Below are 12239 nucleotides of genomic sequence, written 5' to 3' on the forward strand. Positions count from 1 at the left end.
CTTGTGGGTGTAGATGGTCAGTACATGTTAATGTGCTCACATGTTGCCTAAATATTGGATGAATATGTGTAACTGGTAAGAACCTTTTCTCCCATGAAGGGTACAGGCATCTATTGATTTTCATTACCAATTTCTCTAAATTGCCCAGTATAAGAACTTGGGGAATCTACTTTGAGATTGATACTCTGTTTTCTCTCTACTGTGTATTTTTAACAGTTCATATTTGTATTACACAATTTGCATACTTGGAATTGTTTTTTCAAAGAATTCAGGATGGCTGACAAATGCCCAAATGACTGTAATGAAGACAGAATTAGAATATGTCACCACGTAGCATTATTGACCTTTAGTGAGAAAGTAGGAGATGCTCAGTGTGTTCTCAAATCTTACTAACAAGATGATATTATTTAGATTTTTTTTCAGTTGCTTAGTTACCAGTATCTATAAATCTTTTCATGTTGCTTGTAAGAGTTTTCTTAAAAAAGGAAGTGTCCACATTTTTCCACTTTTCTTAAAAATAACACACACACATACAGACAGAAAGAAGAAATCTCTCTTCATAGGGAAGGCATGATTGGAGAAAAGGAATTGTAGGTGATTGGAGGGAGGATCATCATCTAGGTAAGATTCTGGGGAAGGAGAAGCCGTTTACATGTCTTCCATGGAGAAGTGTCTATTTAAGTTCTTTGCTCATTTTTGAATCTTTTGTTGTTGTTGTTGTCATTGTTGAGTTTTACAAGTTTCCTATGTATTAAGATTATCAATCCCTTATTAGATACATGATTTGAAAATATTTTCTCCCACTTTGTAGGTTGCCTTTTTACTCTGTTGATAGTATCTTTTGAGGCACAATTTTAAAAAAGCATGAAGTTCAATTTGTCAGGTTTTTTTTTTCCTTTTACTGACTATGCCTTTGGTGTCATAGCCAAGAAATTGCTGCCAAATCCAATGTCTGAAGCTTTTCCTTATGCTTTATTCTAAGAGGTTATTACTTTTGTGTCCTACATTTAGGTCTTTGATTGATTTTGAATTAATTTTTCTGTATGGTATTAGGTGAGGGTTCATCTTCATTCTTTTGCATGTGGGTATCCAGTTTTACTAGCACTGTTTGTTGAAAGACTGTCATTTCCCCCATTGAATGGTCTTGGCCTTCTTATTGAAAATTATTTGACCGTATATGGGAGGTTTTAATTATGGGCTCTTTATTCCACATGTCTGTCTTTTATTTTTTTTATTTTTTTTATTTTTTTATTTTTTTGCTGTACGCGGGCCTCTCACTGCTGTGGCCTCTCCCGTTGCGGAGCACAGGCTCCGGACACACAGGCTCCACGGCCATGGCTCGCGGGCCCAGCCGCTCCGCGGCATGTGCGATCTTCCGGGATCGGGGCACGAACCCGTGTCCCCTGCATCGGCAGGCGGACTCTCAACCACTGCGCCACCAGGGAAGCCCCACATGTCTGTCTTTATGCCAGTACCCAACTGTTTTGGTTACTGAAACTTTGTAGTAAGTTCTGAAATCAGGACACAGTGTGAATCCTCTAGTATTGGTTTCTCTTTGTCGAGATTTTTTGGGTTATTTAGGGTCCCTTGAGATTCCATATGAATTTTAGGATGGATTTTCCTATTGCTGCAAGACATCATGGGGATTTTGAGAGGGATTGCACTGACTCTGTAGATTGTTGGGGGTAATACTGCCATCTTAACAATATTGTCTTCCAGTCCATGAACAGGGAATGTCTTTCCGGTTATTTATGTGTTCTTTAATTTCTTTCAGTAATGTTTGGTAGTTTTTCATTATACAAGTTTTTCATCTCCTTGATTAAGTTAATTCCTAAGTGTTCTTTTTAATGCTATTATAAATGAAATTGTTTTTTTGACCTTTCTCTTCAGATTGTTAGTGTATAGAAAGGCAACTTATTTTTGTGTGTTGCCTTTGTTTCCCATTTTAATGAATTCATTTATTCTAACAATTTTTTTGTGGAATCTTTTACGTTTTTCTGTATATAAGATCATGTAATTTGTGAACAGTAACAATTTTACTTCTTTCTATATAATTTTGGTACTTTTTATTTGTTTTTATTGCCTGATTGTTCTGGTTATTATTTCCAGTACTGTGTTGAATATAAGTGGTGAAAGCCAGCATCCTTGCCTTGGTCTTGATATTAAAGAAAGACATTTAGTATTTGAATATGATGTTCTCTGTGGGTTTTTCATATATGCTGTTTATTATGCTGAGGTAGTTTTCTGTTCCTACTTTATTGAGTGTTTCTGTCAAGAAGGGGTGTTGAATTTTGTCAGATTTATTTTCTACATCAATTGAAGTGATCATTTTTTTTCTTTATTAATGTAGTGTATTTCATTGATTTATTTTTATATGTTGAACCATCTTGGCATTCCAAAAATAAATCCCACTTGGTCATGTTGTATAATCCTACCAGTATGCTTCTGAATTCAGTTTGCTGCTATTTTGTTAAGGATTTTTACACAAATGTTTATAAAGGATATATTAGTCTGTAGTTTTCTTTTCTTTTAGTGTCTTTGCTCTCAGGGTAATGCTGACCTCATACTGAGTGGGAGGAGGGGCATACGCTGATCAAATGCTATTGGTAAGTGGAGGAACATTGGGAGTGAATATTTACCATTTAACCTAACAACATTCACTGGTGGCCTTGGTAGGAGAAATTGCAATGGAATTGGAGATGCAAAACCTGACTGAAGTGGGTTCTAAAGAGAATGGGAAAGAGAAATGAGAGTCAGTTATGATTTCTTTCCAGGAATTAGATATAAAGGTAAGGAGACAAATAATACCAAATTGGAGGGTGAAGTAAATCAAGAGGTCTGTGTTGGTATGTTTGAGGGTTTGTTCAAATGGAGAAATAAGAACCTATTTTAATGCTGATAGGAATCATCCAATAGTGAGGAAAATCATATTGCCAGACATAGTGCACAAACAGATGAGCTGACCTTCAGTAGGGGCATAGGTAGCTCATCCTGGTAATGGGAGAAAAGGTAGAGCATGCGGGCCCAGCTGTAGGTGGCTGGGTTTATATGGTGGAACTTGTACATATGTTCCTTTGACTACTTCTGTTCCTTCAGTGGAATATAAACAGGGGCATCTGCTGATAGTGAAGATGGAGAGGAAGTAATGGTGTTTTAATTTTCTTGGTATTTTGTTTGTTTTAGATTTTTTTAAAATATATGTGTCTTGGAAAAGAAACATCAATAAAAGTCAGATGTGTGAGATATGACTGATACTTCTCTTTTTTAATTTTTTAAAAAAATTTATTTATTTTATTTATTTATTTTTGGCTGCATTGGGTCTTCGTTGCTGCACACAGGCCCTCTCTAGTTGAGGTGAGTGGGGGCCGCTCTTCCTTGCGGTGCGCAGGCCTCTCATTGTTGTGGCTTCTCTTGTTGCAGAGCATGGGCTCTAGGCATGTGGGCTTCAGCAGTTGTGGCTCGCGGGCTCCAGAGCGCAGGCTCAGCAGTTGTGGCACATGGGCTCAGTTGCTCCGTGGCATGTGGGGTCCTCCCAGACCAGGGATCAAACCCATGTCCCTTGCATTGGCAGGCAGATTCTTAACCACTGCACCACCAGGGAAACCCCGTCAAGAGAGCATCTGTACTTTTCTAAAAGTCTTCTTCAGGTTCCACTGTTCTTAGACTGGGAGCATGAGGGCATGCCAGCTTGAGAAATTTTTCTCCTAGTAGTAATAAAGAAGACTGGGCATACTGGACATTAAGGAACATTTAAGCCAATGATGTATTTACCAACATAACACACATCCCCTCACATTTGCAGAGACAAAAGAGAGAGAATAGCCAGTCACAGTATTTAAGAGCAGTGAACAAGTATGAGACTTTCCAGAACATACAATTTCCCAACTAATAATGGCTTCATTCAATTTGTCAGGGATGACTGCTCATCTGTCTCAGATAATAAAAGATCACAGGAAGATTTCCAGGCAGAGAAAGGTTTCCATTTAAACAATAAACTCTAGACACTCTTTCTAGGTAAATGACCTAAAATCTATTCTATAATTATGACAAACAGGAGACAGCAGCGCTGCACACTGAGCTCATCAGCGCCCTGCGTCTCCACTGGAGACGAAATTCAAATGGTCGTTTATCATTTCAATTGTATTAGACACCATTTGTCTGCATTATTTTAACATTAACCTTTCTCACCTAATATCTTTCAACAGAATTTACTTTAAATAGCTCAGAGAGGAGATGGCTAACTTCTTTCAATTTACACATTTGGTGGGGGGGGGGTTAGAGGTACATCTAAAGTGACACAAATTATATAAATTATCACTGAAGCTAAAAGATAACCAAAAAAAAAAAATACCCGAGGATAGCTTGTATCTGATGGATTTGTTTTAGGAGGGGATAAAGGAGACAACAACATCACATATTGTATGTGACACTTGTCTTGGAAATATCTATGACATATATGTGTCATATATCTATGACATAAATTCCAATGCATAATATAAAGGAGGCAAAATCAACACAAGTGTGGATGCAAGGGCCGAAATTGAGCTATCAATTATTTTTTCCCAATTGAAGATAAAATTGGCTTCTTTTGCCAAACTAAGAACTTTTTAAATCTTTTCAATCTCCTCCTTCTTTGGTTAGGGAAGAAGTGACAGTGGTTGATGGAAGTGTTTTCTGTCTCTTAAAATACCTTTAGGGAGATAAGAGTTACTGGATGGCACAATTGATGGCTTACTCTGGGATGGAAAACAGGCAAGAGAAATAGAAACTCTAATTACAAGTTTTTAGAGGCCTTGGATTTCAATCTCAGGGGTTGGCAAACTTTTTTTCTAAAAGGACAAATAGTAAATATTCTATTTTATTTCTAATTCAGTTCTGTGGACCATGCTATCTGTCACAACTACTCAACTCTGCCACTGTAACTCCAAAGAAGTCATAGATGATATGTAAATGAATGAATTGACTGTGTTCCAATAAGACTTTATTTACAGAATTGGGCTGGGCAGGATTTGGCCTATGGGTCATAGTTTGCTAACCCCTGTTCTATCCTATGGCATATCCCCTCTTCTCTGTTAAAAAATAGTTTACGTTGTTCACGCCAGGAGACAAAGAATGAAATAAATCTGGTTGGAAATACAGAGAAGCTTTACTGATATAGGTATAGAGATTGTCTTAGTAAAAAATATACCCAATGCATTGACCTCAGTTAATAAAATGAGTGTTTGTATGAAAATATGGTTCCTTTACCAGCACCATGTACAGTGTGGGTCAAGGTGGTGGAGCGGTTATTGGAGAATCAAACATTGAGCATAACCCTCATCCCCTACCAGATTTACACTTAACCAGATACTTGTGATGGGCCTTAGGACAGGATATATACAGGACATTAATTGTCCAGTGGACTCAGTGTGTCTTGAAGAGAACAGGGTCCAAAGGAGTAGGTACAGTGTCTTCAGGCTTGTGCTGTCATTTGTGTCTTTGTTCTGGGAATGGAGAGGTTCAGATATATGTGTTTCTTCTATAATACTATATATGCATATGTGAATTGTGTGTGTGTGTGTGTGTGTACCTATATCTGTGTGTTTGTGTATATCTGTGTCTGTATTTGTGTTGCGTATATCTGTGTGTGTTTGTGTGCATGTTTGTGTATATCTGTTTCTACAGTTGACCCTTGAACAGCACAAGGGTTAGGAGAGCTGACCTCCCCACACAGTGTAAAATCTGAGTGTAACTTACAGCCACCACTCAGTGTACAAGGTTCCTCAGTATCCACTGTTCTGCACCTGCAGGTTCAACCAACCATGGTTCCTGTAGTACTGCAGTGTTTACTACTGAAAAAGAGTGTACCTGTGCAGTTCAAACCATGTTGTTCAAGGGTAAACTGTGTGTGTGTGTGTGTGTGCACACACTCCCAACACTAAAATTTACAGGGCTTATGGAAAAAATAGAGTAGATGAAAATCATTAAAAAGTTATGAAACTTTGTAATCATAACACTGGAAAAATACTAAAAATCAAAACAAAACAAAAAAAGCCTACCACAGTTAAATCTCCACTGTCATCAACATCATTGTCACAGACATCTCAACCACCTGATACTTTGCAGCCTTAAACTGGGCTTCTTCCTTCAAAATGAGGAACTTGAGGTCACTTGCTTGGGAGAAAGTTTCTTTAAAATTAAAAATCTCATCTAGAGTGTTGATGTCTTCACATTCAATTATTCTAATCCTGGGGTAAATGTCTCTGCAGCTTCTTCATCTGTATTCCCAGGTTCCCCATATAATCTAACACGAGGGAAAGTATGGCAGTTTTTGAAGCCACTAAAACAATTGTATTCGTTTTCTGTTGCTGTGTAATAAATTATCACCAGCTTAGGGACTTAAGACAAGGCACATTTATTATCTCACAATTTCTGTGGATCAGAGTCTGACTGGTTAAGCTGGGTCCTCTGCTCAGGGAGCTGCAAGGCTGCAATCCAGGTGTCAGCCAGGTTCTGTTTCTCTGGGGAGCTTGGGGTCCCCTTCCAAGCTCACATGGCTGTTGGCAGAATTCAGTTCCTTACTATTGCAGGAATGAGGTCCCCCTCTTCTTGCTGGCTGTGGGTGAGGGCTGCTCTCAGCTTCTAGGGGCTGCCTATAGCTCCTTGCCTCATGTCCTTCTCATGGGCTCTCATTCACCCACCCCCTCACAACATTGCAGCTACTTCTAGGCTAGAAGGAGAATCTCTACTGCAGTCTCCTAAGAGGAAGTCTTATATGACGTAACTTAATCACTGGAACTACTATCCCTTCACCTTTGAGATACTCTGTTTGCTTGAAGAAAGTAGCAGGTCCCAACCACATTCAAGAGGAAAGGATTATAAAAAGGTCTAAGTCAATGGGGAGCGCCTTAGGGTGTACTGGCCATATCAGTCAGCCACTGCTGTCACTTAGAGAAGTTTTTTTTTTAGGACTTCCACCTTCTCACATTTCTTTTTATATATTGCTGAGTCTTTCTTTTTACATGTGAGGAAACTTATGCTTGAATGTTTCAAGTCACTAATGTGTTGGGGAAAATCTTATATGACCAAACATATATTTCATATTATGATCACATCACCGCTTCATTTACCAATTGGATGTGAAGTAATTTGGATTAAAAAATGGGTTGCAATGAAACAGTTGTATTTATCCCATTCCATACTCCAAATAGACTCTGAGTCCTAATGTAATAAGTGAGGGTGGGTGAAAAAAACTGGGTTGGATGGGATGGGGTAGGATCTGTCTCAGGGTTAACTGGTTTGACTTGTTTCAATCTCCCCATATTGTGAGGACCACCAGGATGGGTGGAGTTTTGGGGGCCAAGAAGGTATGTTGCAGGATGTAGGGTCATGTAATAGATAAATTGCAAGAAAATTTTAAACATAATTTGTCACTTTTCAAATGACTATTTTTAACGCATGGCTGTGGAAATTGAAGAAACATAAATACCTTTTATATTCCTGTGTTTCTGGTTAATAATGTTAATAAATAATTTAAGGAAATACCAGTTCTTTTCGCTTTCCTTCCTCAATTCTCCATTGTGTATAATTTTATATAGAGCTGATGTTTATTTTTTATTCAATCTATAAATATGTTTTCTAAATGGCATGTTTAATTCTTAATACTGATGAGAATTCTTGATATATTTAGATTCAATTATACCACATTATTTTTTCCTATCCATTTACCAGGCTTCCTATTTATTTTTCCTATCCATTTACCAGGCTTCCTATTTAGTTGGTTTGCTCATTTTCTTTCTGGTCTCTGTTTTTTTCTATTGAAAAGTTTACAACCATGTTAATTATTATTCCTTTTAAAGTAGTCTCTCTTTCTGTTCGCTATTGAGATAGTTTTTCTCTATATTTGTATACAAGTCATATAGTTGTAGATTTATCAATTATCCTGCTTGAGACTCATTGTATCTCTCTTTTTTAAAATTTATTTATTTATTTATTTTTGGTTGCATTGGGTCTTTGTTGCTGCGTGTGGGCTTTCTTTAGTTGCGGTGAGTGGGGGCTACTCTTCATTGTGGTGTGCGGGCTTCTCATTGTGGTGGCTTCTCTTGTTGCGGAGACGGGATCCAGGTGCACAGGCTTCAGTAGCTGTGGCTCCCAGGCTCTAGAGCACAGGCTCAGTAGTTGTGGCACACGGGCTTATTTGCTCCGTGGCATGTGGGATCTTCCTGGACTAAGGATCGAACCTGTGTCCCCTGCATTGGCAGGTGGATTCTTAACCACTGTGCCACCAGGGAAGTCCCAAAACTCACTGTATCTCTCAAACATGAGAATTCCTGCCATTAACTTTCAAAAACCCTTCCCATTGTCTCTTTGATCATTGTCACAGCATTGTAACTTCTCTTCCTATACTCCATGTATCTTAATCTGTCGTCCGTACTTTTGCCCTCTCCTCTCTGCACTCTATATTTCAGTTTTAATTTTTTTCTAAAGAAATTGTATGTAATTTTCTATGAAAAATCATTGGCCCCTTCCCTTTTGTCATGATGTCTTTTCATGTCTTTAGTTTCAGTAATTCCTTTTATTTCTGCAATCATTTAAAACAGAAATTTATTATGTTCTCGTACAGATCCCTCACTCAGGGTTGGATGCCTCAGGAGAAAATTTTTAATCAGTTCCAGAACAGACATAGAGAAGAGAAGCCTCCATGGTCCACCTGTGCCAGTAAGTGGACATTTTTTTATAATTCCTGTGGTCCTTTGTAGGTTCCAGCTTTGTGCAGGGGTTTCTATTCCAACAGTGCACCCCAAGTAAGCCCCTGTTTCCTGTCCATACAAGGGCACTGAAACCCAAACCCAAATTCGACAGAGGCAAGCACCTACCTGCCTTTTTCTTTCCCTCCTGTTCAGCCCCCGAGGCAGTAATAATAAATAGATGCTTAGAGCTCTGGTTTTTATTCCCTCTTCATTTAGGCACCTGGTGGTTTACTTTTCATTTGTAAGTGTTCTTTTGTACCTTTAAAATATGTTTTTATTATATTTTACCCAGGCTTCCTAGGAATTTGTAGCAAGAGTACTTTCAGATCATCATAGTGGAAACATTCTTTGTTATTTTTCTATTTAAAACATCCTAACTTAAAATTATTTTTCAGATTGCTTTATTACCTGTGTCCCTGGGAGGCAACCCTCCCATTTGTTTGTCTACCAGCTTTAACATTAATGTATTTCTTCAGGTGCTTCGTATGTTTCTGCAATCTCCCCTTTAGCCGGTATTGTTTTTAGGGGTCTTATGCTGAGTTGTGGGAATATTCCTAGGGCTTCAATATGAGCTTTCATCTCCAGAAGCCCTAACTATTTTACAGGACTGAGCTTCAGTTAATTTTTTGGCTTGGGGTATTCACAAGTTTAGTAATTGAGGTTAGCACTCCACACCTAGGGCTAGCGCAGGCCTGTATTCCTAGCTTTGGCCTAATGACAGTGCCTCTAGACAGCTTTCCATCTAAAGGTTTCATTGTAGTTGCTGCTGCTGCTGTTGTTTTCTTTCCTGGTGTTTTTGGGGAAAAAGATTATTATTTATTCTCCACTGTATATGGGTTTCCTGTGGATGTTCCATCCCAGACCCAAAGTATGTATCTGTTTCCAATGAACTGTGTTCCTTTTGGCTTCATCTCCCACTTAGATCTGTGTCTTAGAAGTTCATTGTCACTTCTGGTACTTTGAATTTCCTACTTGCTTCTAAGACTGTCTGTATACCTTCTAAATATTTCCTGTTATATTTTACCTGACATTTATATGTGTAAGAAGTGTGAGGGAGGCAGAGCTTCCTGTTTAACTCAGATTGTATACTAGCGAACAATCAAAAAGTAGTGAATAAGGGAAAACAAATATAAGAAACCACAAAGGGGACTCCTGCCTCCAAGAAGCTTGTTGTAAGTATTGGCAGCTCATCCGTCCTACAACAACATCTAGAAAAAGCCCACAGCTGAAAAACCACATACATCATGTTATTAAAGACATCATAAAGATGTGGAAGCAAAGCCAGGAAGATCCATCCTGGGTGAGCGGAGGTAATTAACCATTTGCCAGATCTGGAGATGAGTGGAGACTCTGGCTTGTCATAGTTAGTGTGTCTTTACTAGGAAAACAATAAATCAGCAGAGTTTTGATAGCTTTGTGGGCTGGCATGGCAGATTGAAATCTAGAAGATGGTTAGTTATCTCCAAAAAAACTTTTGCTGGGATCAGAGGCAGCATGGGATATTGGAGGCCTAGAACAGACATACAGATCAAAGTCTTTCTCAGGCTCCCAATATGAAGGACACAAAGCCTCAATAGAAGGAGAGTCTAAGCAAACATATCATAGGTGTTTCTCTGAAGAGATAATACCAGAGGTGAAGTGAGTTCAAATAAACCTGCAAGCTGACCTCCGTCTGCCTCGGTTATAGAATGGATAGAGGTGATCAGTCACTAATCCCCTCTTCCTAGTGGAGGAAAGAATAAATTCTGTGTGTGTTGGGGTGGGGGGGTGTCATACTGAGGATTTTCTCTGACTGCAGTGAAATTAAACTAGAAATCAGTAACTGAAAGTAAGTTTGAAAGATAAGAAATACATTTCTAAAAAACCTCTCAATCAAAGAAAAAAATCATAGAGAATTTTTTTAAAATTTGAATAAGAGAAAAAATTTTAAATTATGTTATCAAAACTTGAGGGATGTCACTAAATTTGTAACAATAAATGCATATATTAGAAAAGTGGAAAACCAATTATTAAAATTCATCTTAGGAAGCTGGAAAGATAAGAGCAAACTCAATTCCAAAAATTGAAAGAAAGAAATAAGGAAGAGCAGAAATAAATAAAAGAGAACACAGACATATAATTTAGTGAACAAAGATTAAAGTAATAAAATTGAAAAGCACCTGGCAAAACTGATCAGGAAAAAAGAAAGGTAACACAAATTTCCAATATCAGAATGAAAAAGGAAACATCATACTGCAGAACTTCTAAACATTAAAAAGTTAGTGAAATGTATCGTAAATGACCTTATGCTTATTATGCAAAAATTTAATGAATTTTTTAAAATCTTTGAAAAAACTGAACTTAACATTATGAACAAGAAGTAATAGAAAATGTGACTATTCCTAAACCTCTTTACAAAAACAAGTAATTTAAGATCTTTTTTATAAAGAAAACTTCAAGAGAAAATAGCTACCCTGGTGAATTTTTCTAAACATTTAAAAAAGAAATAGTACCAAATCTTTTACAGAATCTTTCAGGAAATGGAGAGAACATACTTCCCAGTTTACTTTATAAAGCCAGACTAATGCATATATGAGAATTTGACAAGGATATTACAACAAAAGAAAATTGCAGGCTGATGTATCTCAGGAAAATATACAAAATCCAAAATATTATCAAATTATAATGAAGTTAAACCAAAATGTTTTGAAAGTTATAAATAAAAATATATTATGACTCAAATAACATTTATTTCAGGAATTCAAGATTAACATTTGAAAAGCGACCAATGGGATTCACCACATTGACAGAATAAAGGAAAATAAATATAACCATCTCAATAGATGCAGAAAAATAATTCGATATAATTCAAAACCAATTAATGACAGAACTCCCAGGAAAGTAGTAAAATTTAAATTGAAAAATGAAAACCTTATTCATGTAACACTCAGACCCTTGAAATATCTCTTTATTCTGGTGAAGTTGAAACTCAGACATTGTGACCTTTGATCTTTGCTCAGTACTTTGATGGCCTCAGACCTCACTGGCTTCAATTATCTCACAGGATCCTCACAGCAAACAAGCAAGTTTGTCCAATTCAGTTCAATTCAATTTTAGGGGCATTTACTTATGACCAAGTTGCCAGCACTGAACTATTAAAGTAATTGTCATCAGTATAGGGAAGGAGGCAAGAAGAAAGCCAAAGAGATTAATACTTTTAAATCAAAATTTAAAATGTTATACTTTAAGGGACACTATAAAGAAAATGAAAAGATAACACACAGGGACTTCCCTGGCCGTCCAGTGGTTAAGACTCTGCACTTCCACTGCAGGGGGTATGGGTTCGATCCCTGGTCGGGGAACTAAGATCCTGCATGCCACGTGACACTGGCAAAAAAAAGGAGAAGAAAAGACAACACACAGTATGGGAGAAAATATGTGCAAATTATATATCTGATTAAGGACTTGTATCTGAAATATACATATAAACACAACTCAGTAATAGAAAGACAGATAACCAATTAAAAACGG

Source organism: Mesoplodon densirostris, chromosome 10 (genome assembly GCF_025265405.1).
Source record: "Mesoplodon densirostris isolate mMesDen1 chromosome 10, mMesDen1 primary haplotype, whole genome shotgun sequence".
Lineage (NCBI taxonomy): Eukaryota > Metazoa > Chordata > Mammalia > Artiodactyla > Ziphiidae > Mesoplodon > Mesoplodon densirostris.